General features: G+C 43.8%; 1 protein-coding gene across 1 annotated transcript in view; it reads right to left on the bottom strand.

The window, feature by feature from the left end:
* The window catches only part of AXIN1 (axin 1), a 203,799-nt gene extending 179,847 nt beyond the window's left edge, over positions 1 to 23,952 (bottom strand). The window contains exon 1 of the mRNA XM_073636319.1: positions 23,775 to 23,952. The gene's annotated coding sequence lies outside the window, so the exon portion shown is untranslated. The remainder of the gene's footprint in view (positions 1 to 23,774) is intronic.
* Between the last annotated feature and the right edge of the window lie 285 nt (positions 23,953 to 24,237).

Raw genomic sequence — 24,237 nt, 5'->3', positions numbered from 1 at the left:
AACGGACCGAATCCGGCGGACAATCCGACCGTGTGTGGGCTTCATCGAACCTGCAGCGGACTGTTTCTGTTGAAAATCTGACGGACTTTAGATTTGGAACATGTTTCAAATCTTTACGTCGGAACTCCCCAGTTCCTATCGAAAAGTCCGCTCGTCTGTATGCTAGTCCGACGGACAAAAACCCACGCTAGGGCAACTATTGGCTACTGGCTATGAACTTCCTTATTTTAGTCCGGTGTACGTCATCACGTACGAATCAGTCGGACTTTGGTGTGATCGTGTGTAGGCAAGTCTGTTGGTTCGAAAGTCCGTCGGAAGTCCACCAAAAGTCAGTCGAAAGTCAGACGGAAAGACCGTCTGTCAGACCTTTGTTGCCAAAAAGTCCGCCCGTGTGTACAGGGCATAAGGGAGCGCTCAACAACGGATGTGAATTCTGAGAGCCATGATGTCGCTCTCTGTTCCTGCAAAGCAGAGAAAAGGATCCATGTCTCCCCCTAGTAAAAGCACCTACCACAGTACACTGAAACATTAGCTAGGCACACAGTTAACCCTTTGATCGCCCCTGATGTTAACCCATTCCGAACCAGTGTCATTAGTACAGTGACAGTGCATATTTTTAGCACTGATCATTGTATTAATGTTACTGGTCCCCAAAAAGTGTCAAACGTGTCAGTTATGCCCCGTACACACGGTCGGATTTTCCAACGGAAAATGTGTGATAGGACCTTGTTGTCGGAAATTCCCACCGTGCGTAGGCTCCATCACACATTTTCCATCGGATTTTCCGACACACAAAGTTTGAGAGCAGGCTATAAAATTTTCCGACAACAAAATCTGTTGTCGGAATTTCCATTCGTGTGTACACAAATCCAAAGTACAAAGTGCCACGCATGCTCAGAATAAATAAAGAGACGAAAGCTATTGGCTACTGCCCCGTTTATAATCCCGACGTACGTGTTTTACGTCACCGCGTTCAGAACGATCGGATTTTCCAACAACTTTCTGTGACCGTGTGTATGCAAGACAAGTTTGAGCCAACATCCGTCTGAAAAAATCAATGGATTTTGTTGTTGGAATGTCCGATCAATGTCCGACCGTGTGTACGGGGCATTAGTGTTTGACTGTCTGCCGCAATATCACAGTCCGACTATAAGTCGCTGATCGCCACCATTACTAGTAAAAATAAATAAATAAATAAAAATTATCCCATAGTTTGTAGGAGCTATAACTTTTGTGGAAACCAATCAATATACGCTTATTGGGGATTTTTTTTCCTAAAAATATGTAGCAGAATACACATTAAATTGATGAAGAAATTCGATTTCGATTTTTTTAGAAAAAATGTATTGGATGTGTTTTATAGCAGAAAGTAAAAAATATATATAGATTTTTTTTGTCTTTTTTTTGTTTATAGCACAAAAAATAAAAACCGCAGCAGTGATCAAATACTACCAAAATAAATCTCTATTTGTGGGTAAAAAAGGACATCAATTTTACTGGGTTACAGCGCTGCACAACCACGCAATTGTCAGTTAAATTATCGCAGTGCTGTATCGCACAAAACGGCCTGGTAATGAAGGAGGGTAAATCTTCTGGGGGGCAAGTGGTTAAGTAATTAGAAAGTCAACCTTCCAAAACAGAATGATATATTCATTGTCAGGGTCACTCTATGTGCTTTGAGCTTTTTGTTAATAATTAAGACACAAAAGTATTTACTAAAACATTTGCTCGGTTGGCATTGCGTTACATCATTCATGAATATTAAATAACGGAATTTGGTTGGGTTATTTTTCTGACTGCTGGTAGAGGCATGCACAATTCATGACATGCTAATGATGAATCATTACGTTGAGGTGGCAATACGTTCTTGTCACTTGGGCCCTATTAGGGCTTATGCACCTTTCTCTACAGTCTATGTTAATTAGCATCACTTCCCTAGCTACATACACGTCGGATTGTGCTAGGGCAGAACTTTATTTTTGCTTGCAGTTGTATTTTTGGTAGAATGTATTTCAGTGTTATTTATTTTTTTTATATTATGCAACCAGCCAAAGCAAGCCTGTTCAGGCATTAGAAAGGACTGGGAGGGTGAATATACACATAATGCAATGATTTGGAGACTAAAAGTTCACCATTTACATAACTCTCTACCTTAACATTTAGTCGTACAAATACAGTGCCTTGAAAAAAGTATTCATACCCCCTTAACATTTTCCACATTTTGTCATGTTACAACCAAAAACTTAAATGTATTTTATTGGGATTTTATATCATAGACCAACACAAAGTGACACATAATTTTGAAGTCGAAGGAAAGTGATAAAAGGTTTTCAACATTTTTTACAAATAAATATGTGAAAAGTGTGGTGTACATTTGTATTCAGCCCCCCTGAGTCAATACTTTGTAGAACCTCCTTTCACTGCAATTACATCTACAAGTCTTTTTTGGGGATGTCTCTACCAACTTTGCACATCTAGAGAGTGACTTTTGTGGCCATTCTTCTTTGCAAAATAGCTCAAGCTCTGTCAGATTGGATGGAGAGCGTCTGTGAACAGCAATTTTCAAGTCTTGCCACAGATTCTCAATTGGATTTAAGTCTGGACTTTGACTGGGTTATTCTAACAAATGGATATGATGTGATCCAAACCACTCCATTGTAGCTCTGGCTGTATGTTTAGGGTCGTTGTCCTGCTGGAAGGTGAAGCTCTGCCCCAGTCTCAAGTCTTTTGCAGACTCTAACAGGTTTTCTTCTAAGATTGCCCTGTATTTGGCTCCGTCCATCTTCCCATCAACTCTGACCAGCTTTCCTGTATCTGCTAAAGAAAAGCATCCCCAAAACATGATGCTGCCACCACCATGTTTCAGGGTGATGTGCAGTGTTAGTTTTCTGCCACATATAGTGTTTTGCTTTTAGGCCAAAAACTGAAATTTTGGTCTCATCTGACCAGAGCACCTTCTTTCACATGTTTGCTGTGTCCCCCACATGGCTTCTCACAAACTGCAAACAGAACTTCTTATGGCTTTCTTTCAACAATGTCTTTCTTCTTGCCACTCTTCCATAAAGGCCAGATTTGTGGAGTACACGACTAATAGTTGTCCTGTAGACAGATTCTCCCACCTGAGATGTGGATCTCTGCAGCTCCTCCAGAGTTGCCATGGGCCTCTTGGCTGCTTCTCTGATGAATGCTCTTCTTGTCCGGCCTGTCAGTTTAGGTGGACGGCCATGTCTTGGTAGGTTTGCAGTTGTGCCATACTCTTTCCATTTTCGGATGATGGATTGAACAGTGCTCTGTGAGATTTTTTTATAATCCAACCCTGCTTTAAACTTCTCCACATCTTTATCCCTAACCCGCCTGGTGTGTTTCTTGACCTTCTGTTTGTTCAATATGATTCTAAAACAAACTTCTGAGGGCTTCTCAGAACAGCTGTATTTATACTGAGATTAAATTAAACACAGGGGGACTCTATTTACTAATTAGGTGACTTCTGAAGGCAATTGGTTCCACTATATATTAGTTAGGGGTTATCAGAGTAAAGGGAGCTGAATACAAATGCACGCCACACTTTTCAGATATTTATTTGTAAAATATTTTGAAAGCCATTTATCGTTTTCCTTCCACTTCACAATTATGTGCTACTTTGTGTTGGTCTATCACATAAAATCCCAACAAAATACATTTACATTTTTGGTTGTAACATGACAAAATGTGGAAAATGTCAAGGGGTGTGAATACTTTTTCATGGCACTGTACTCTGATTAATTATAGAATTAAAGTAATACTAAAGTCCCCTTTAAAAAAAATAAAATAAATAACAAACATCTCTATACTTACCTGCTCTATGCAGCGGTTTTGCACAGAGCAGCCCAGATCCTCCTCTTCTCGGGTCCCTATTCGGTGCGCCTGGCCCCTCCCTCCTGTTGAGTGCCCCCACAGCAAGCAGCTTGCTATGGGGGCACCCGAGCCGAGCTGCAGCTCTGCATGTCCATTCAGACATGGAGCTGCAGCCAGGCCCAAGCAGCCGAGACACTCCTACAACATCGGATAGATATGGGGCTCAGGTAAGTATTAGAGGGACTGCTGCACACAGAAGGCTTTTTATCTTATAGTGTTACCCAACGCAGGACCCTGCATTCACTATATCTGGTCTCCCACAGAACACAGAACATGCATGGAAATGCAATTATTTTATTAAATATAAACTGCTAAATAACTTTTCTCATCAGTAGTATATAGCAATTTTGTGACTTCTATCAGTCTCTGCTTAGCGCTTGTAGGAGGAGTTTTCATTCTCCCCTGACCCTCTGTATGGACAGTGCTGATTGGCCCTGTGCTGATCACATGCACTCTCCCAAGAAAAGAAAAACAAACTCTCTAGCAATACACACCAAACTGAGCATGTGCAGCCTGACTTCTAATGCCGTGTTCTATCACAAGATGGGTTGGTCATTTAAAGACCAACATTGCAAGTAAGGGAAACCGGCAGTGAAGCCTTCAGGCTTCACTGCCAGTTTCCTACTGCGCATGATCGAGTAGCTCAGTGCTTTCTGAATGGCCCCATCGTTTTCTAGGACACACACAGGTCCCAGAAGGCAGCGGGGGAAAGGAGGAGGGCCGGATGCAACCGCGGAAGTGATAAACCTCACCGTGAAGTCCCAAAGAAAAAAAAAAAAAAAGTATCCAAAAACAAGGGGGGTGGGGTGGTCAATTGTTTGAGACAGAGTTCTCTTTTTTGCCTGGAACTCTGCTTTAAGTCCCCCAACAGTTCAACTAGAACAATAAACCAAGGCAGAGGGTAGAAGCACCACGTAGTAAGCAGAGGTGCTGGAATAGCTACATATGGTAAATCACAGACATAAAAAAGTCTCCCAGGCAGTTCCAAAGTGCAGGCTGTAGGAATAAAACCGGAACAGCATAGTAGATAGCATAGTCTCCATAATAAACTTGAACCTGCAGGAGAGAAGTGCAATATATAGAAGAGTTCACCTGAACAAGTCAGAGGCACAAACTCAGGTTATTGTTCATAACGCACAACAGGTGCTAAAGGCCTCAGTCCAACAAGACAAAAGGAAGAGGCTCAATTGAAACAGTAGAGTGGTGATCATGGTAAGGCAGCTCCCGGTCACCAGTGAGGTGGCAGCAATTGAATCTATATGGAAGCCTCACGTGGAGAGGTGAATAAGCGAACAGTCTCCCCAACCTGGACCCGCAGCTGAGCAAGGAACAAGACACTGTAGCGGTAACCACGAGCCCGCAGAGCCGCTTTAACATGATTGAATGATTTTCTGAGATCAAGTCTAACCCCAGGATACGGAAGTTGTTCCTCCGGTTGTGGCTCTCCGCATCCTCTGCCTTGTATATCAGGGCACAGAGGTTAGTCTGAAGATTGCAGATAGCTGTAGTGTGCTCTGAGAGCATGTCCTCCGCCTGGCCCACTCGGTGCTCCGCTGCTGACACTCTGGAGCAGAGCTTCTCGATATCCTGTCTCAGGAGCCCCACATCCGATTGCACCGCCTCAATTTTAGGGTTCATAGTTGACTGACAGGTAGCAATTGCGGCCATAACATAAGCAAGTCCAGGCTGTGGGGGAGCATCTGATTCCAGCAGGTTTATCTGTGATGCCATGTTGGACAGAAGCTTGGCGTGGGCCTCCACATGGGCACCAGGGGCCGACTAGCTTTTTCCTCTAACGGCGGAAACCTAGAGTATTTTTCCCCTTATGTTAGATTCCCCAGAGGATCTGCGTCTCATCAGTGTGCCAAGCGACCATCACCCGAGTGCCACAGAGCCAAGTGCAGCCAGCAGAGCTCTGATAGCTTAGTTCTACTTTAAACTTTCAGCTGGTGCATTTTAGTCTCATCTGACCACCTTAAATGCACCTTGAAGATTCTAAGGCCACATGGAAAAATGTGTTATGGCCAGATGAGACTAAAATTGAATTATTTGGCCTCAACACCAAACAATACGACTGGCGGAAATCCAATACAGCTCATCATCCAAATAACATGATTCTTACAGTAAAGCATGGAGGGAATAATAATATCCTGTTATGGGGGGGGGGGGATTCTCTGCAGCAGGGACTTGAGCACTTGTCAGGACAGAAGAAAAATAGATGGGGCAAAATACCATCAAATTCCTGAGGAAAATCTGCTGTCCTCTGCCAGAAGTTTGTCAACTGGAAGGAGGTTTATCTTCCAACATGATAATGACTCAAAGCACACAGCAAAAATGAGCACACAGTGGTTGAAGGAGAAAAACGTGAATGTCCTTGCATGGCCTAGTCAGAGCCCAGACTACATTGAACCGCATTGAAAATCTGTGGAATGACTTGAAGACTGCAGTCCACAAACGGTCACCACCAATTTTACTGGTTTACTGAACTTGAGCAGTTCTGCAAAGAAAAGTGGGCAAATGTTGCAAAAGTCTAAATGTGCAAAATTAGGAGGGACATCTCCCAACAGACTAAAGGCTGGAATTAAAGTAAAAGGTGGTCTAACAAAATAATGACATAAGGGAGGTGATCTTTTTTCCAACTCAAGGGGTGTCAGCGCTCAATGGGTTGAAAATAGAAAAGAGGATCTGGGAAGCAGCAAGAGAAAAACTTAAGTTTAATCAGTAATATGCATTAAAAAAACAAAATCCAGTGTCAATGCAATGATGATGTGGCTGATGGAAGGAATATAAATTAATTAAAAATTCAGAAACCAGTGTGGACCGTAAGCTGTGCAGTTGACGTGACTATGTGTTTCAAGAGCATGTGCGTGAAACGCGTAGTCACGGCAATCACACAGCTTGTGGTCCACGCTGGTTTACGAGTCTACGCTGGTTTCTGAGTTCACCTGTATTTCCGAGTCCACCCAGCTTCCTTGGCTTCATCAGTTTCAATCACATTACCAGCACGAGCCTTCCCGGACACGGCTCCTGCCTCCCAGCTTCTATATCTGGACCAGGGCATTTCCATCTATCCCAAGGAGCAGCCACATGCCTGCCTGAATACCACCAGGAGAGAGTGGCTTTACATCTGACCGCGGTCCACGGCTTCAACCGATCCCCTGTCAACACACCAGCTGGCTTGACAGGCTGACACGTGGGATACGACGTTCCACCTTCCCACGGCCCGCAGCCTCCCCCGACATGCCAAGCTACCCAGTCCATGCCATCAAGAGGGTCCTTTGTCGGGCCAAGTGCAGCAGGGATATTGGCCCCTCCCTCACTGCCAGGTTCATTCCATCTGTGGATGCCGTCAGCTCCTCGTTGCCATGGGAAACCCAGCGACACCGTAAGCTGTTTTTAATTCATCCATATCCCTTCCATCATCCACGTCATCATTGCATTGACACTGGATTTTGGTTTTCTCATGCATATTACTGATTAAACGTGTTACATTTTGCTCTTGCTGCTTCCCAGAGACTCTTTTATATTTTCAACCCATTGAGCAGTGACACCCCCTGTTTTATATTTATTGTTATCCATATCTTCCAGTTATGGTTATTGTCTAGCTGTCTTGGATTTATTTCCCACCACATTACCTGTGATTCCCTTCACATGACCGCAGTTGAGTGCAGGTGAAACCATTGCTATTTCATCACTTGTTTTTTTTCCAACTCAGTGATTCTGTTTTTTGAATTTTTTTTTTTTCCTAACATGTTGGTGTTATATCTTTCACTTGGATGTTATAAGTTGCACTGAGTAAATACAGCTGGATAAAACAAAAACAGTGTCTGTCTTCATTTCAGGCTGCAAAGCAACAACATGTGAAGGGGGGTGATTCTTTTCTATACCCACTGTAGAAGCAAATTAAAGGGTCATAGCTTGCTTTAGCTTGGTTTTTAAAGCGGAGTTCCACACAAAAATGGAACTTCCGCTTTTCGGAACCCTCCCCCCCTCCGGTGTCACATTTGGCACCTTTCAGGGGGGAGGGGGGTGCAGATACCTGTCAAAGACAGGTATTTGCACCTACTTCCGGCATAGACTCCCATGGGAGTCTATGCTTCTTCCTGTCCCGACCGCGCTGTCTGCTGGGAACACACAGCTCCCAGCAGAGAGCGGGGACCACTAGGGACGCGCAGCGCGACTCGCGCATGCGCAGTAGGGAACCAGGAAGTGAAGCCGCAACGCTTCACTTCCTGATTTCCTCACCTAGGATGGCGGCGGCAGCTGCCGAGAACCGAGCGTGTTCTCGGCGTCCCCTGCCGACATCGCTGGACCCCGGGACAGGTAAGTGGCAATGTATTAAAAGTCAGCAGCTGCAGTATTTGTAGCTGCTGGCTTTTAATATTTTTTTTTTTTGGCGGTGTGGGTGAACCCCCGCTTTAAGTATATTTTGTGAAATAGGCAATTCATAGGGAGAACACACGAATGCCATGTAGATGCCATGTAGGGGTATAGCTTTCAAGCTTAATAGGCTCATGTAAGGCTAGAAGAATGGATGGTGCCTAGGCACCTCCACATGCTTCTAATCAGGAAGTATATGCTAAATGTATAGTAAATGTGTGTAAATGAGTTTCGTTTGCAAACATTGTGAGTTTAGCTGGGACATTTTATTGATAACTTTCAAAGTTTCCCTGGATATTGTCTAGATTCTTCATCGCTCCAAACTTTCAAAACACAGGGCAAGTTTATAGACTTTAACCCCATTCCCGCCTGGCCTATAGCAGAATGACGGCTGGGCGGTGGTTCTGTTATCCTGACTGGGCATCATATGATATCCAGCAGAATAAAATGCCGGCGCGCGCCCGTGGGGGTGCGCAGTGTGGCGATCAAAGGCACTGTGTCTCCGATCGTGGTATGGAGCCTCTGACGTGAACCAGGAAGTGCAGGTAAACAACATTCCTCAGTATGCGCAGACAGGGAGAGCCAATCGCCAGCTAATCACATTGATTATCAGCAAAGCCCCACCAGATGTGCCACCATAGCTGTCAAAAAGGTGCTCATCAGCTGCCATTCAGTGCCGTATCACAAACGAATGTAGATGCCAATATGAGTGCCAATCAGTGCCCATATCAGTGCCCACCACAGTGCCAATTAGTGCCCATCATAGTGCCAATCAGTGCCCAGCAGTAACACCTGTCAGTACCTCATCAGTACCTCATCATCAGTGCTGCCCATCAGTGCCACCTGTTAGTGCCAATCAGTACAGCCTATCAGTGCCAATCAGTGCCGCCTGCCAGTGCCCATCACAGCTGCCTGTCAGTGCCCATCAGTGCCACCTATCAGAGCCCATCAGTGCCACATATCAGTGCCGCCTATTGGTGCCCATCAGTGCTGCATATCCGTGCCGCCTATCAGTGCCCATCAATTCTACATATCAATGCCACCTCATCAGTGCCCATCAGTGCCACCTTTTCAGTGCCAACTCATCAGTGCCCATCAGTGCCACCTCATAAGTGCCCGTCAGTGAAAGAATAAACAAAATTTTATAACCAAAACAAAGGAAAACTTTTTTTTTTTACATTTTGGTCTTTTTTAGTTTGTTTAGCAAAAAATAAAAACCCCAGAGGTGCTCAAATACCACCAAAAGAAAGCTCTATTTGTGGGAAGTATATGATAAAAATTTCAGTGTTGCATGACCACGCAATTGAGTGCGACAGCACTGAAAGCTGAAAATTGTCCTGGGCAGGAAGGGGGTGAAAGTGCCCTGTATTGAAGTGGTTAAGGGGGCTGGACTGTGGCCAGTGGGCATAGAAAATGTCCTAGTGTCAGTGAGGGGAGTAGTGCTCCATTGTTAGTGTCAGTAAGGGTAATAGTGCCCCATCGTTGGTGTCAGTGGTAGAATTGTGCCCCATCATTGGTGACATTGGAAGGAATAGTGTAACATAGTTAGTGTCAGTGGAAGGAATAGTGTCCCATTCTTGGTGTCAGTGGGAGGAATTATGCCCCATCGTTGGTATTAGTGCCAAGAATTATGCTCTATTGTTGGTGTCTGGGGATGGAATAGTGCCCCAAGGGCTGGCTAAAGGCTAGAAAAGTGCCACATCTAACCCCTAAACAAAAGTTTGTAGACCACTTATGTAGAAGGTTATCTGTCTTTATGACCTATGGGTTCCATAATCATACAAATAGATATAAATGAGGAGGGATTTGGGTTTTTAGAGCACTGGGCTGACTTTTCATTGTGGTGCAACCTATATGCTAAAGATGGTTTGCACCTAAATGGAAGGGGGTCTACTGTGCTGGGGGAGAGGTTTATGGGAAGGCTGGAGGAGTATTTAAACTAGAATTATGGGGGGGAGGGTGAATTAGATTTTAATGCGCAGACAGGTCAGACAGGGGCCAGCCCTTATTGGTGGGTGGAATGTGGGAAGGGCTATGGCAGATGATATGATGGTCCCTGTGTTACAATCAACCATTGGAAATGGTACTATTTGTACTAAAATAAAAAATATGCAACATACATTTGCAAAATGTGACAATGAATTAAAGTGTTTGTTCACCAATGCCAGAAGTCTGCCAAGCAAAATAGGTGAGTTGGAAGCTCTGGTGCATGAGAAGAACTATGATCTAATTGGTATTGCTGAATCTTGGCTTCATTTTTCCCATGACTGGGCTATTAATATTCCTGGCTATGCCTTCGGAAAGACTGGGTAAAACGGAGGGGTGGTGGTGTCTGTCTCTATGTGAGAAGTGATCTCAAAGCCAGTGTGAAAGAGGACCTAGTTGATGGAGAGTGTGATGAGTCTGAAGCATTATGGGTGGAACTGTACATGGATGTGCATACTACAAAGGTTATCATTGGAGTTTGTTATAGACCTCCCAGTGATAGTGAGGAGGTGGAGACTCGGCTCCTTGTACAGATGGAAAGGGCTGAAAGGGCTGGGACAGTGATAATAATGGGGGATTTTAACTACCCGAAATTTACTGGAGTAATGGCACTGCTGGGACAGTTAAAGGGCAAAAATGTATAAACCTATTACAAGACAATTTTATGATCCAGTTTATTAAGGCCCCGACTAGGAATGACGCTCTGCTGGACCTGGTAATCTCAAACCATGCAGAGCTCAATACCAATATTCATATAAAAGAGCATCGGGGTAGCAGTGACCATAACATGATTTCATTTAATGTTAGCTGTAAGCAACAAACGCATACAGGTAAGATAAAAACACCTAACTTTAAGAGAGCAAATTTTACAAGGATGAGGGCTGCTCTCCAGGACTTAGGCTGGGAGGGAATATTGGCATCAATGGACACAGAACAGAAATGGGAATTCTTCAAAGAGATTGTTGTAAACTCACTGCAAAGTGTATTCCCATGGGCAATAAGTTTAAATGGCTCAAAATAAAACCTACAGTATGTGGCTCACGGCCATGGTTAAAATGGCTATAAATAATAAAAAAAGAGCTTTTAAAAAATATAAAAATGAAGGACGTTATCATCGTTTAAATGTTACAAAGAATATAACGGAATATGTAAAAAGGTAATCAAGGATGCGAAATTTCAAAAACAGATTGCAAAAGATAGTAGGAAAAATCCCCAAAAATTCTTCAAATATATTAATGATAAAAAGGTCAGGTCTGAGCATGAAGGCCCTTTACAAAATAATCTAGACTGGGTGACTGGGGACAAAGAGAAGGCAAATTTATTAAAAACTTTCTTCAGCTCTGTGTATACAAAGGAGCATGGGGAGCTCATGTCCATAATGGGGGTGGTATTGATGGCTCAAAAGTGATATGATCCAGAAATATTTAGACAGAATAAAGGTGGATAAAGCACCTGGACCAGATGGCAACCACCCACGGATCCTAAAATAATTGAGCTCTGTCATTTCAAGGCCATTGTTTCTAATATTTAGGGACCCGTTAATGACTGGAATGGTACCACTGGACTGACATAGGGCCAATGTGGTGCACATATTTAAAAAGGGATCAAAGTCTTTACCAAGTAACTATAGACCTGTTAGTTTAACTTCTATAGTCGGGAAGACACTGGAGAGTTTAATAACAGACCACAAAGATGAGTTCTTGCTAGAAAAAAATATTTTAAGCAACAGCCAGCCTGATCTAAAACCTGATTTATTTTAATGAGGTGGTAAGTAAAACCTTGGACAGAGGGGTGGCTGTGGACGTGGTATACTTGGACAGAAGGGTGGCTGTGGATGTGGTACATTTGGATTTGACACAGTTCCCCACACACGTCTAATGTGTAAGGTAAAGCCTACAGGCTAGGAAAGATTGATTTGTAAATGGATAGAAAACTGTCTAAAAGACAGAATTCAGAGAGTAGTGGTTAATGATTCTTACTCTGAATGGTCTAAGGTTATCAGTGGTGTACCCCAAGGTTCAGTGCTGGGACCCTTACTTTTTAATAACTTTATAAATGATATAGGGTCTGGGACTAAAAGTAACATTTTTGTCTTTGCAGATGACACCAAGCTATGCAGTGGAATAACGTCCTTACAGGATGTCTCCAATTTTAATAACAAGGTTGGTCTTGATTAGAAAAAGAATAAACATGGTATGATATACATTGCTCTAGACAAGAGAAAAATGCAGTTAGACATGAGAGGTGCATAACAGAGGATAATAGCACAAAACAACAGGTGCCATAAATATAGAGAGAAACATTCAGTATACAGGGAGATCACAGAAGAGGGAGGGAGAAGGGGAGGGGGAGGAGGGGGCAGGGATATGGGGGGGAAGACTCCACTTAACTACCCAAAAACTGTCACATCTACAAGCAACAACGATTATGGACAGGCGTTATACGTGGGATCCGTCCATGGCCGCCAAATCCGCTCGTACTTCAAAGGACACCCTCTACTTATGTCGGTTAGCTTATATAGTGGCAGTACTGCATTAACCGAGTCCTCCCACGAACGTTTCGTGGTGGGCAGGTGAGAGGTCCATTTCAACAGGATTTCCTTTTTAGCATAAAAGAACAGTAGTGAGATCAGTATGTTAGTATATCTAGGTCTCTGCTCATCATCCTGCACTCCCAACAGGGTTAGCTCTGCCGTCAATGGGATATCCAGCTGAAGGCGAATATTAATAGACTCCCCCACCGCAGCCCAGTACCTCGTCAGTTGAGGACAGGTCCAAAACATGTGAAAAAAGTGCTGTCTCGTGAATAGCAGAGCCGACAATTCGGGGAGCGTAGTGGGTAAATTCTATGCAGCCTTTGATGTGTGTAGTATACCCTATGCAGGAATTTTGTTTGGATCAACTTGTCTCTAGAAGATATCACCAGTTTAGAGCTATCCTCAAAACATTCCTCCCAGGTCTCCCTATCTAAATCAGGTAAATCTGCCTTCCATTTATCCCATAGGGCCTCCATTTTTGGTGAATCCTTCTGGAGAAGAGCCAGGTACAATGTAGACATGATTTTAGCGAGGGATTCCTGTGCCAGCAACTCCTCAATAGGGTTCGCCTTAAGACTGGGGGGCAACGGGAACTGTGCCCTGGCTGCATGATGCAGCTGATGATATCTGAAAGCCATCCAAGCAGGAAGGCCAAATCTGTCCGCGAGGGCCTGAAACGAGATAAGGGATCCGGCCTGGAATACATCTCGTAGCAGCTTGATGCCAAAGCGGGCCCAAAGTTGTGGATCTGGGATTGTCCTGAAGTGAGGGAAAGAAGGGTTCCCCCACAGAGGGCAATAGGGGGACCACCTTTAAGAACACAGAAACGGCCGTCTGGCCATTCCCCACACCCGCAGGGTCGCCGCAGTCGAGGTCGGGAAGGAGGGAGGGGTACGCCGAGGGGCCCCTATACACCAAGTTGCCCAGCTCCGTAAGAGATCCCACAATGGCCGCCTCCAGACAGACAGCCGCATTGGCTCTGGGCTGCTGAAACCACCACCTCACCTTGACAAGCATAGCTGCCCAGTAGTATACCAATAGGCTGGGTAAGGCAAGGCCACCGCAACTTACAGGAAGCTGAAGAGTTTGTCTGGCCAACCGAGGGGAAGCCCCTTGCCACAGGAAAGAGCCAATGCTGCTGTCTATGTACCTAAAGAAGAATGGAGATATCCATACAGGGCAATTTCTGAAGATATAAGTAAACTTAGGGAGATGGATCATCTTCAAGATATTGATGCGACCCAGGAGATTAAGTGGGAGATTAGCCCAACGGGTGCAATGATCTTTAAGACGATGAACTATAGGCTGGAGGTTAAGGCGCTGAAAGGACCGCAGGTCCTTCAATACCCTAATTCTTAAATAGATGAATTCTTCTACCCATTGCAAGGGAGTCTGTGTCTCAGACGCCCTGGCCTGCGCATCTAAGGGGAACAAGGCAGATTTAGACCAATTAATGCGAATCCCTAAAAACCTTCCAAATTCATCGAAGGTCTCCAAAGCAGCACTCAGCGATGAATCAGCATCATGCAGATACAGCAGAGTGTCATCTGCATATAAGGATATCTTCTCCTCCAAAGGGCCGACACAGAATCCCACAATACGGTCAGACTCTCTAATCAGGACCGCCAGGGGCTCCAGTGCCAGAGCAAACAGGCTGGGCGATAGCGGGCACCCCTGGCGGGTCCCCCTCTGGAGAAGAAAATAATCCGAAAGGGTACCATTCACATGGATTCTTGCTCTGGGAGCCCCCCGGTACAGCAGACCCAGCCAGTGGAGGAACCGTGGTCCAAACCCGAACCTCCGTAGAACCTCCCACAGGTACTCTCACTCCACGGAGTCAAAAGCCTTCTCCGCATCCATGACTATGACTATGACTATCATGCCGCTATTACTATGGGAGGTAGCCAGATTAAGGAATAAACAACAGATATTAATGTCGGTGCCCTTACCCACCATGAACCCTGTCTGGTCTGCATGGACAAGGTCATCCATCACTTTACCGAGCGGTATGGCCAGTATTTTTGCCAACAGTTTGGCGTCGGCATTTATTAGCAATATCGGCCTGTAGGAGGCGCACTCCTCAGGGTCCTTACCAGGCTCGGGCACCAACACCACTATCGCATCATACATTGAGTCAGGGAGAAACCCTAGTGTCGTGAATTGTTTCAGTAACGCAGTAAGTCTGGGCGCCAGCAATTCCTGATAAGTAGAGTAAAATTCGATAGGGATCCCATCCGGCCCGGGGGCTTTCCCAGATTGCATAGAGCCCATTGCCTCCTGTATTTCCTCCAGTGAGATATCCTCATCCAGTTTTTCACTTTTAGCGAGTCTAGAGAGGGGAGCTGGACCTGGTCTAGGTAATGAAGCAGTTCAGAGCTGTTATAGGAGACCCTAGAGGAGTACAGGGCTCGATAAAAACCCAGGAATCTTTCACTGATATCAGCATGTAGCGTCAAAAGACGGCCATCTAGGTCCCTCAGTCGACCAATGTGTGTCACTGCTTGCTGTCTTCTGGCCAACTAGGCCAGCAGCCTGCCATTTTTTTCCCCAAATTCAAACACCATTTGGACGCCATCAAGCATAGATTTCTTGGTAAGATCTATTCTAAGTAAGAAGATATCCCTCAGCGTGTCCTGCCAAACTATGTAATTATCCTGCACAGGAGCCCGCACAAGCGCGGCCTCTCGTAGCTTCGCTTGTTCCTCCAGTTGCCGCAGAGACTGTACAGACTGTCTCTTCCACTGAGCTATACAGGCAATAAATTCCCCCTAAGCCAAGCCTTAAAGGCATCCCAGAGCACCACAGGTTCTGTAGAATCTGCATTGTCTATCCAAAAATTACATAGAGCTTCTGGCATTACCTCCTGAATCTCAGGGTCTGCAATCCAGCTCCCAGACAGCCTCCATACCTTACCGCCTTCCACATGAGAGGTCCGATGGACAGCGGAGCATGATCGGAGATACCCCTTGAGAGGATCTCAGTAGAGATCACTCTCTGCACCAGTGCTGGGTAGGCAAAGGCCAAATTGATCCATGACATGGTCCGGTAGGACATAGGAAGGCAAGTATATTCCCTGTCCGAGGGGTGAAAATGGCGCCAAACATCTTTCATGTGGAAGGCGGTTGCCCAGTGAGAAAGACCATGCTGCGGGGGACCAGAGGCATGCAGTCTGTCCAGATCCCTGGATGGCACCAAATTGAAATCACCCATTAACAATACATTATCTACGTTGTACACTGTAACCTGCTGCATTAGTGCATGGAGCACATCAATATCGACAGGGGGGAGGGGGGTAGATAGATCCCCACTATCACATAAGGGGTTTTGGAGATCAGTGCATGTATAATAACGTATCGACCACTGGGGTCTAGCTTGATAGCGATGAGCTGGAAGGGATCTGTGCACCAGGACACTGACACCCCTAGCATAATTAGAATAGGGGGCGTGATAGTGAGCACCAACCCGGGCCCTTTTCAGACTCATGACTCGCGAGCCCACCAGATGCGTCTCTTGCAAGATACAGATTTGTGGGTGGAGCTTCCGTAAGTAGTTGAGTACCAAGGAACGTTTAACTGCCAAATTAAGCCCCCGCACATTCCAGGACACTATCAAGCACTTAGCCATAACAAACGTAGTGTAATAACAGAAAGGAAGCATGACAGTGGCCGCACCTGGGTCCCCTGGACCAGAGGGGGTAAGCCGCTCCCCCGGGTGCAGCAGAACCCACTAGTGCGCCACCTCCATGGTGTAGTATCATACCTAGATAAACGCCAACATGGACGAGCACCATCCTTAATAGACCAACATAACCTTAATAGGAAAAAAAGAAAAAAACAGAAAAACAGTAGATAACAATAACCCTGGTCAGCAACGGCCAACCCTCACCTCCCCCCACCCCATGCACCTCAGAACAGAGAGTTGCATTTGAGTCCCATAACACCCCTAGTCCAAGAACTAAAACCACAGGTTGGGGACGTGTAACCAGGTTAGGACATATCCCAGTCGTCACTGAACACGGAAGCCTGTGGTGTGTAACACAAGAAGTCTGTCCCAGAGCTATCTGAGTGGAGTGAAACATGTAATAGAACTACTTTCACCTGACTAAGCAGGGGCACACACTTCTGAGTCAGTTGCAGGAAGTCAGCATCCAAATGGATAAAAAAATAAAAAAGGAGGTAGAAAAACAAACAGGGCAAATAAATCCAACAGGAACAAACTCAGGAGAAAGAAGAGTGTACAGTCACCCAGGTAGGTACAGCAAGCAAGTGTCACAGTGAGCCAAGGAGCCCACAACAGCACGGCCGATAGTAACACCGTCCTCTGCACTCCTCCGACCTCACGGTGGAGCAGAAAAAGTGAAAAGTGGGGAAATCAGGGCATAGTTCAGCAGAGGGGAAAGGCACGCTTACCAGTACCAACAGCAACCGATGACCATCCATGAAGCGTATGCAATAACATGCAGCAGGAACAACATCGCTACGGTGGCAGCGCCTCCAGCCAGGCAGCAGCATCCTTGGGGGCAGTAAAAAAGTGTACAGTCTCTACATCCACCATCTGCAATTTAGCCGGGAACAGGATACTGTACTTGATGCCTTTGGTGAGATCCTCTGTGAATAGAGCGGGGGACCGACCCTCAACCCCCTCTGGGAGTCCCACGAGCCGAACATTGTTCCGGTGGCTCCTGTTTTCGGCTTCCTCCGCCCTATACTCCAGCGCCCGAACTTTAGTTTGCAAGGCCCGGATGGATGCGCATGGTCAGTCACTGTATCTTTCACATCTCCCACCCGTCGTTCAGTTTCAGCCACCCGGGATCGGATCTTATCTAAATCCTGACGAATCAAGCCCACATCCAGCTGCACCTCCTCGATCTTTGATGTGAGGGCAGTTTGACAGGAGTTAATAGCTGCCATAACCTCCGGTATGCCGGGAGGTGCCAGGATAGAATTCTCCTCATGGTCAGTATGCGACGCCATATTGCAAAGGCGCGCAGGAGATCTCAGGGTACAGAAGATCTTAGATAGGTTAGCCGGATCACACTCCAGGAGAGCTCAAGGAACACGTCCGCTCAGTCCGCCATCACGGCCATGCCCTTGGATGTCTCCAATTTACAAGCAGACCTCAATGCACTGTTTGATTGGACAACTAAGTGGCAAATGAGGTTTAATGTTGACAAATGTAAAGTTATGCACCTGGGGGCTAAGAATATGCATGCATTATACATACTAGGGGGAGTACAACTGGGGGAATCAATGGTGGAGAAGGATCTGGGGGTTTTGGTAGATCATAAGCTTAATAATAGCATGCAATGCCAAGCTGCAGTTTCCAAAGTGAGCAAAGTCCTTTCTTGTATTAACAGAGGTATGGACTCCACAGAGAGAGATATCATTTTGCCCCTGTACAAATCATTAGTAAGTCCTCATATGGAATATGCAGTTCAGTTTTGGGAACCAGTTCTCAAAAAGGATATCGGGGCACTGGAGAAAGTGCAGAGAAGGGCAAGCAAACTGATAAGAGGCATGGAGGAGCTCAGCTATGAAGAAAGATTAGAGCAACTGAATCTATTCCCTCTTGAGAAGAGGAGATTAAGGGTGATATGATCAACATGTACAAATACATAAGTGGTCCATATAGTGAACTTGGTGATGAGTTATTCACTTTAAGGTCATCAGAGAGAACAAAGGGGCACTCTTTACGTCTAGAGGAAAAAAGATTTCATCTCCAAATACGGAAAGGTTTCTTCACTGTAAGAGCTGTGAAAATGTGGAATAGACTCCCTCCAGAGGTGATTCTGACAAGCTCAGTAGATTGCTTTAAAAAAGGCCTGGATTTTTTCCTAAATGTACAAAATATAACTGGGTACTGACATTTATAGGTAAAGTTGATCCAGGGAAAATCCGATTGCCTCTCAGGGGATCAAGAAGGATTTTTTTCCCCTGCAGTAGCAAATTGGAGCATGCTTTGCTGGGGTTTTTTGCCTTCCTCTGGATCAACTGTGGGTGGCTATAGGTTTGTGTATATGGGATTGTATTATTATTATTAGTATTATTTTTTTGGTTGAACTAGATGGACTTGTGTCTTTTTTCAACCCGACTAACTAACTATGTAAATTCAAATATATATCTAAAAACACTAAGTACACCTTCTAAGGGTGTGTCAGTAACAGAAATCTAGCTTGATTTGGGAGAGGGAGAAACAGCCCAAGAAGTCAACCAGTTCATGTGATGACAAGGAGTATGCTGACAGAAGGAGAAGCAAAGTGACATATAGATGAGCTCATCACTGTGCTCTTCCTTCACTGTCCAGTAACAGAGTAGGGGTGGGTACATGAAAGTCTAAAGGCCACTGCACTCTGTATGAGAGCTGTGGTCTCTGCACAACAGTATGATATACTCCCGCCTGTCATCACTACAATGCTACAATCAGCGAATGTGCATAATGGTGGTGGGTGGTGTTCAGATTAATACGCAGTAACTTACTCCTTCCCCCTTTGTAGACGTTTTCCGATGCACCTTACCTATTTTAGCATCAAGCTCCCTATTGAGTAATTATTCAATAGTTAAAAGGTAATCTGCCCCTTCTGAAATACAGTTCAGGACTTTACACAAAAAATCATTACTTTAGAAGACAATCCTGCCTCCTACATTCTCCATGTAAATGAAATACCCAAACACAGATATAAAGGTTCCCAGACTATATGCATTATAGGCCTAGCCTAAACAAACCCCCCAACAGTGAAGATGTGGCTTGTGAGTATATATCAAATTCATGCTCATAAAAAGACCTTATGGCGCACCTTCAAAAACACTAAAGAGAAATTTGGAATTATTCTGCACCCCACTGGTTCCTGAGGAAATTCAGGAATTCAACTCTAAGTAAGACATGGTATTCCCACAATCTGATATTGCATCAGGCACCTGTGGAGTTGAGGTATGGGAAGACCAGAGAAAATGATAATGATGGAAGTAATACCATTTTTCCACCCCCTGTGAAAAACCCAAACTAAACCTTCTTATAGGCAGAGCATTATATCCAAAAGCTGAAGCCAAGTACAAGCAGAAATTCAAGACCCCCTTCACTCAATAATCATACCACTCTTCATCCAAAACCATTTCCCACCCCCCATTTTCACCGCTTTTTTCTTTTCCCATTTTCTCTCTTTCTCTTCTCTACCTAAAGGCCTCACTACTACAGCTTGTTGCCCCTCAACCCTCAATTTTAGTTCCTGCAGAGCCTAATCATATCTCAGTTGATGTTTCTCAAATATACCCAAACATACCAGATGGTAATAACCCTCATCTACTTACTAAATTCTCTATGTGTCAAAGTTAATTTAAGATCTCCTAGAAGAAAGCAAGGTGGAAGGACTATATTCAGTGCATGTAAAATGAAGGACAACTGTTGTTGTATTGCATAGAGACAGATAACACAACTCCAAGTGTCCATCTCCCCTTTGGCCACAGGTGAATCGTGTGCCCACTCATGAGCACCCTCACTCCGTGCAGCTTATACCAGGAAACAAAGAGGTGAAAAGCATCAGACAGGAAGGACTAAAGGCTTGATTTGACAATGTGTGCATGTGACCGGAGTAAAGTTGGTTTTAATTTCAATGATGTAATTGGTGTGATGCCCTTTGTTTCCTGCTCTTATATCTAATTTCTTTTTTCCCCTTTTTTTGTCTATAATAAAGTTTTATTGAAGATTATGCAGAAACAAAACAAACATAACATAAGTGCAAAGATGATCTTCAGTACAAAAGATGAACATGAACAAGCTTAAGTGGTCAACCCAAACAGGACCACAAAGGTTATACAAAGGTGTTATGCAGTACAAAATCCATCACAAAACTAAAAAAAAAGAAAAAAAGAAAAGAAGTCTAGACCCTATATTGGGGCACCTACATAGTTTAAGCCGTCACAACCAACAAATGGTTAGAGATTGCATACATACAGAGTGCCCACAAAAGGAGATTCCAGGCGAGCGCTTCCACACTGTTGACCCTAATCGAGAGGGGGGAAAGGGGAAGAGAGAAAAAAAGAGCAAAGAATGACTAGAGAAAGAAGGAAGAATGAAGGAAAGAAGCAGAATCCCTCTACTCAAGGGCCAAGGGTGTCTCCAGATGTGGGAACCAAGCAACACTAGCTGATTCCCAATGCCCTTAATCACTATTGCTTGAAGATCGACTGGGTGGATAAAATATAGCTGAAACTAGTAATGATGACTATGACCAATGTAGTCCTAACCACGGGATCGGTCTCCACAAGGCAGTCACCTACAAGCACACCCGATAGGCCTCTAATGGTTCAGCTCCCAACAAGGTTTGGTATCTAATTTCTATGGTTTATCTTTATGTATACCACAACTTACATGAGTCAATATTATACTTATTTAAATATCGTTTCATGTTGTATGCTCTGGTAATATATAAAAAAATTACAAATATAATTAAAAAATTAATTTTGCACACAGCAAAAAGCACTGTAACTACTCCTTCTCTAATGTTTACATTCTTCCGCATGTGAATGGGTGAGCAGCCAAAGCAAAGCAGTGTTACCTTTACCTTAGGTCTGAAAATATGCCAGAATAAAGATCATACTAATCATCAAGTTATCACCATAAGTCAGTAAGGCCAATTTTGGGAATTACTTTTTAGTGCTTGACCAGAATTCATGCAAATAACATAGTATAGATTGAAGGTTGAAATGTGGTTTAAAACAACCTAAGCAATTTTTTTACTTTTAGGTTTATAAAGCTGCCCAATGAAATAATGCCAAAAAATAATGCCAAAAAAGTTGGTGGAAATATAGAAACCAACTTTATTTATTGTTATTCGCCAAGAAAATTTACAACTGTTATGCCCCGTACACATGGTCGGACTTTGTTCGGACATTCCGACAACAAAATCCTAGGATTTTTTCTGACGGATGTTGGCTCAAACTTGTCTTGCATACACACGGTCACACAAAGTTGTCGGAAAATCCGATCATTCTTAACGCAGTGACGTAAAACACGTACGTCGGGACTATAAACGGGGCAGTGGCCAATAGCTTTCATCTCTTTATTTATTCTGAGCATGCATGGCACTTTGTGCGTCGGATTTGTGTACATACGATCGGAATTTCCGACAACGGATTTTGTTGTTGGAAAATTTTATAGCCTGCTCTCAAACTTTGTGTGTCGGAAAATCCGATGGAAAATGTGTGATGGAGCCTACACACGGTCGGAATTTCCGACAACAAGGTCCTATCACACATTTTCCGTCGGAAAATCCGACCGCGTGTACGGGGCATTAGACAGATGATGGGTTGCATTTGCTTTCCTAGTGAATCATTCTTTCACAAGCTATGCATCTTATAAATTAGTCCCATCAGCCACTTGGTCATCTTGGTGGCCACTTGTTAGAGAACGCCTTAGTATCTTAAGATGTTAATAATAAAATTTATTTCTGGTAAGATATGCTTTAGATTAGAAGTATTTTCCTGTATGTCCTATTGAAGGCCACTTTAAAAAGAAAAGTTCTCAGAAGATGTTTTTGAGCCTAAGAATAGGCTAGCAAAGTTACTCATTGTATGTCCTTTACTCACGGTCTACCTCAAGATGTCTCTTTCTGGTCATCTTTAAAACGTGAAGTGATAAATTCATTATGTATGCCACTGACCCACTGAAACTTCTTTGTTGATAGTGAATACATGAACTTCAACAAAAGTAGACTGGATTAGCCACAGTGGATTAACAGATTTGCGTCTTTGAGTTTACCGAAAGATGTGACAATTGACGTGGATGAGCCTATTGAAGTTCTAAAACACGGTTGAGTTTTTTATCATTTCAGAGTGTATTTTACTGTTGCTGGTGTGATTTCCCTGTTGTCTAAGGCTATTTTGCAAAAACTGATTTTAGTAAACCGCTAAAGCTTTAGTAAAGAACTAAAGCTTGAGAATGGCTGGTAAAAAAGTAATTACGTTGCAACGACCAATAAAAGCAAGACGAAGAATGAGCTGCGCGAGACGCTGAAAACTTTTTTCTCTACAACTTGGATATTTCAAACAAGGACGAAAAGATCTAAGGGAATTTTCTCCTAGCTGCGGCTCTAACATGCTGCTTTCTATCAAGCCATTCATCTCGTGGGGAGAAACAGCGGTGTGTCCGCCTTACTTATAAAGTTCTCAAAAAGAAAATAATGTATTTCGTTTCCAAACCTGTTTTATTTTTTTTTTAAAAATGTATTTTACCGGCTGTATGAACGGGGACATGATCGAGCTCTTTCTTCTTGAGCGACATTTCTGAAAAAATGGGTCACACAGCAGGAACTCTAGATAATATGGAGCACAACACAGGAGTCGCTTAAGCTTCCAGCAGGTCTGCTGCCTCAGTGTTTCTGCCACTTGATTTTTCTTCCCCTAAAGAGTAAAACCGCGTAAAAAAAAAAAAAAAAAAAGCCGAAACAAACACCAGCCATTTCTCCTCAAGCTCTTTGATCTGTACCAGATTTTCATTTAAATATCATAGGGACCTTTTGAAAATATCTGTCTTCAGATGTTCCGAATAATGAGATTTGAAGGAGTATGATGAGTCCAAGAGCCCCATTCGTTTCTTTTAAACACACATTGACTTTCTGTTGTATTGTCGCCACGTTCGAGAACCCGTCGGAAAAAAAAGGGAAGGGGGGGTGTGAAGAATGGGAAAAAAATATCAAACTATATAAGAGCCCAGCTGGAAAGCTTTTCCAATGCTGTTTTGCAAAATTTGATCTGAAGGGCCTACAAAGAAAATTTATTGTCTGATCCAAGAGGAACGCTCTTTAGCGAAATCTGTGCTGTCATTTATTAAGATGCCTTTGTTTCGAAAGGGGATGGCGTGCCAAGGAATAAAGCGAGCATAGTTGGAACAAAAAAGATGAAAACAAAATAAACTAAAAAGGAAAAACCACATATATTGAGGCACAATAAATGGCGATATGTTAGGCGTTTTTTTTTTGTCTCACCTGCTCCTGCTGCGTTTGTCTCCAGCTCCATTTTTCGCAGTCCGCCATGTTTGGGCGCAGCCATTGTCAGCTGTCCAGGGCAGCTTCACTACACTATTCAAATCTATTTAGGTTTTTTTTTTTTCCTGGGTGCTAGAATGAGGCTGAAGATGTGAATCTACTTCATATTGCAGGACTGGTTCTACACCAGGATTGGCTGTGGCAAGGACCAGATGATGGTCCCTAGAATCCGCCTGTTACTATGACAACCAATCCCTCAGACACCACTCTTTATAATTGCTGTAGAAACAGTTAAGCAAAGCTTTTCTTGTGAATGAATATATATATATATATATATATATATATATATATATATATATATATATATATATACAGTATATATAAATATATACTGTATATGTAAATTTACCCATATATATATTTTTGCTATTTTATTGTTTCTTTTTTTAGATAGATAGATAGA

The sequence above is a fragment of the Aquarana catesbeiana genome, linkage group LG06 (genome assembly GCF_042186555.1).
Source record: "Aquarana catesbeiana isolate 2022-GZ linkage group LG06, ASM4218655v1, whole genome shotgun sequence".
In the NCBI taxonomy this organism is placed as follows: Eukaryota; Metazoa; Chordata; class Amphibia; order Anura; family Ranidae; genus Aquarana; species Aquarana catesbeiana.
Note: the sequence above shows the minus strand (reverse complement) of the source record. Positions and strands in the feature narration are given on the sequence as shown.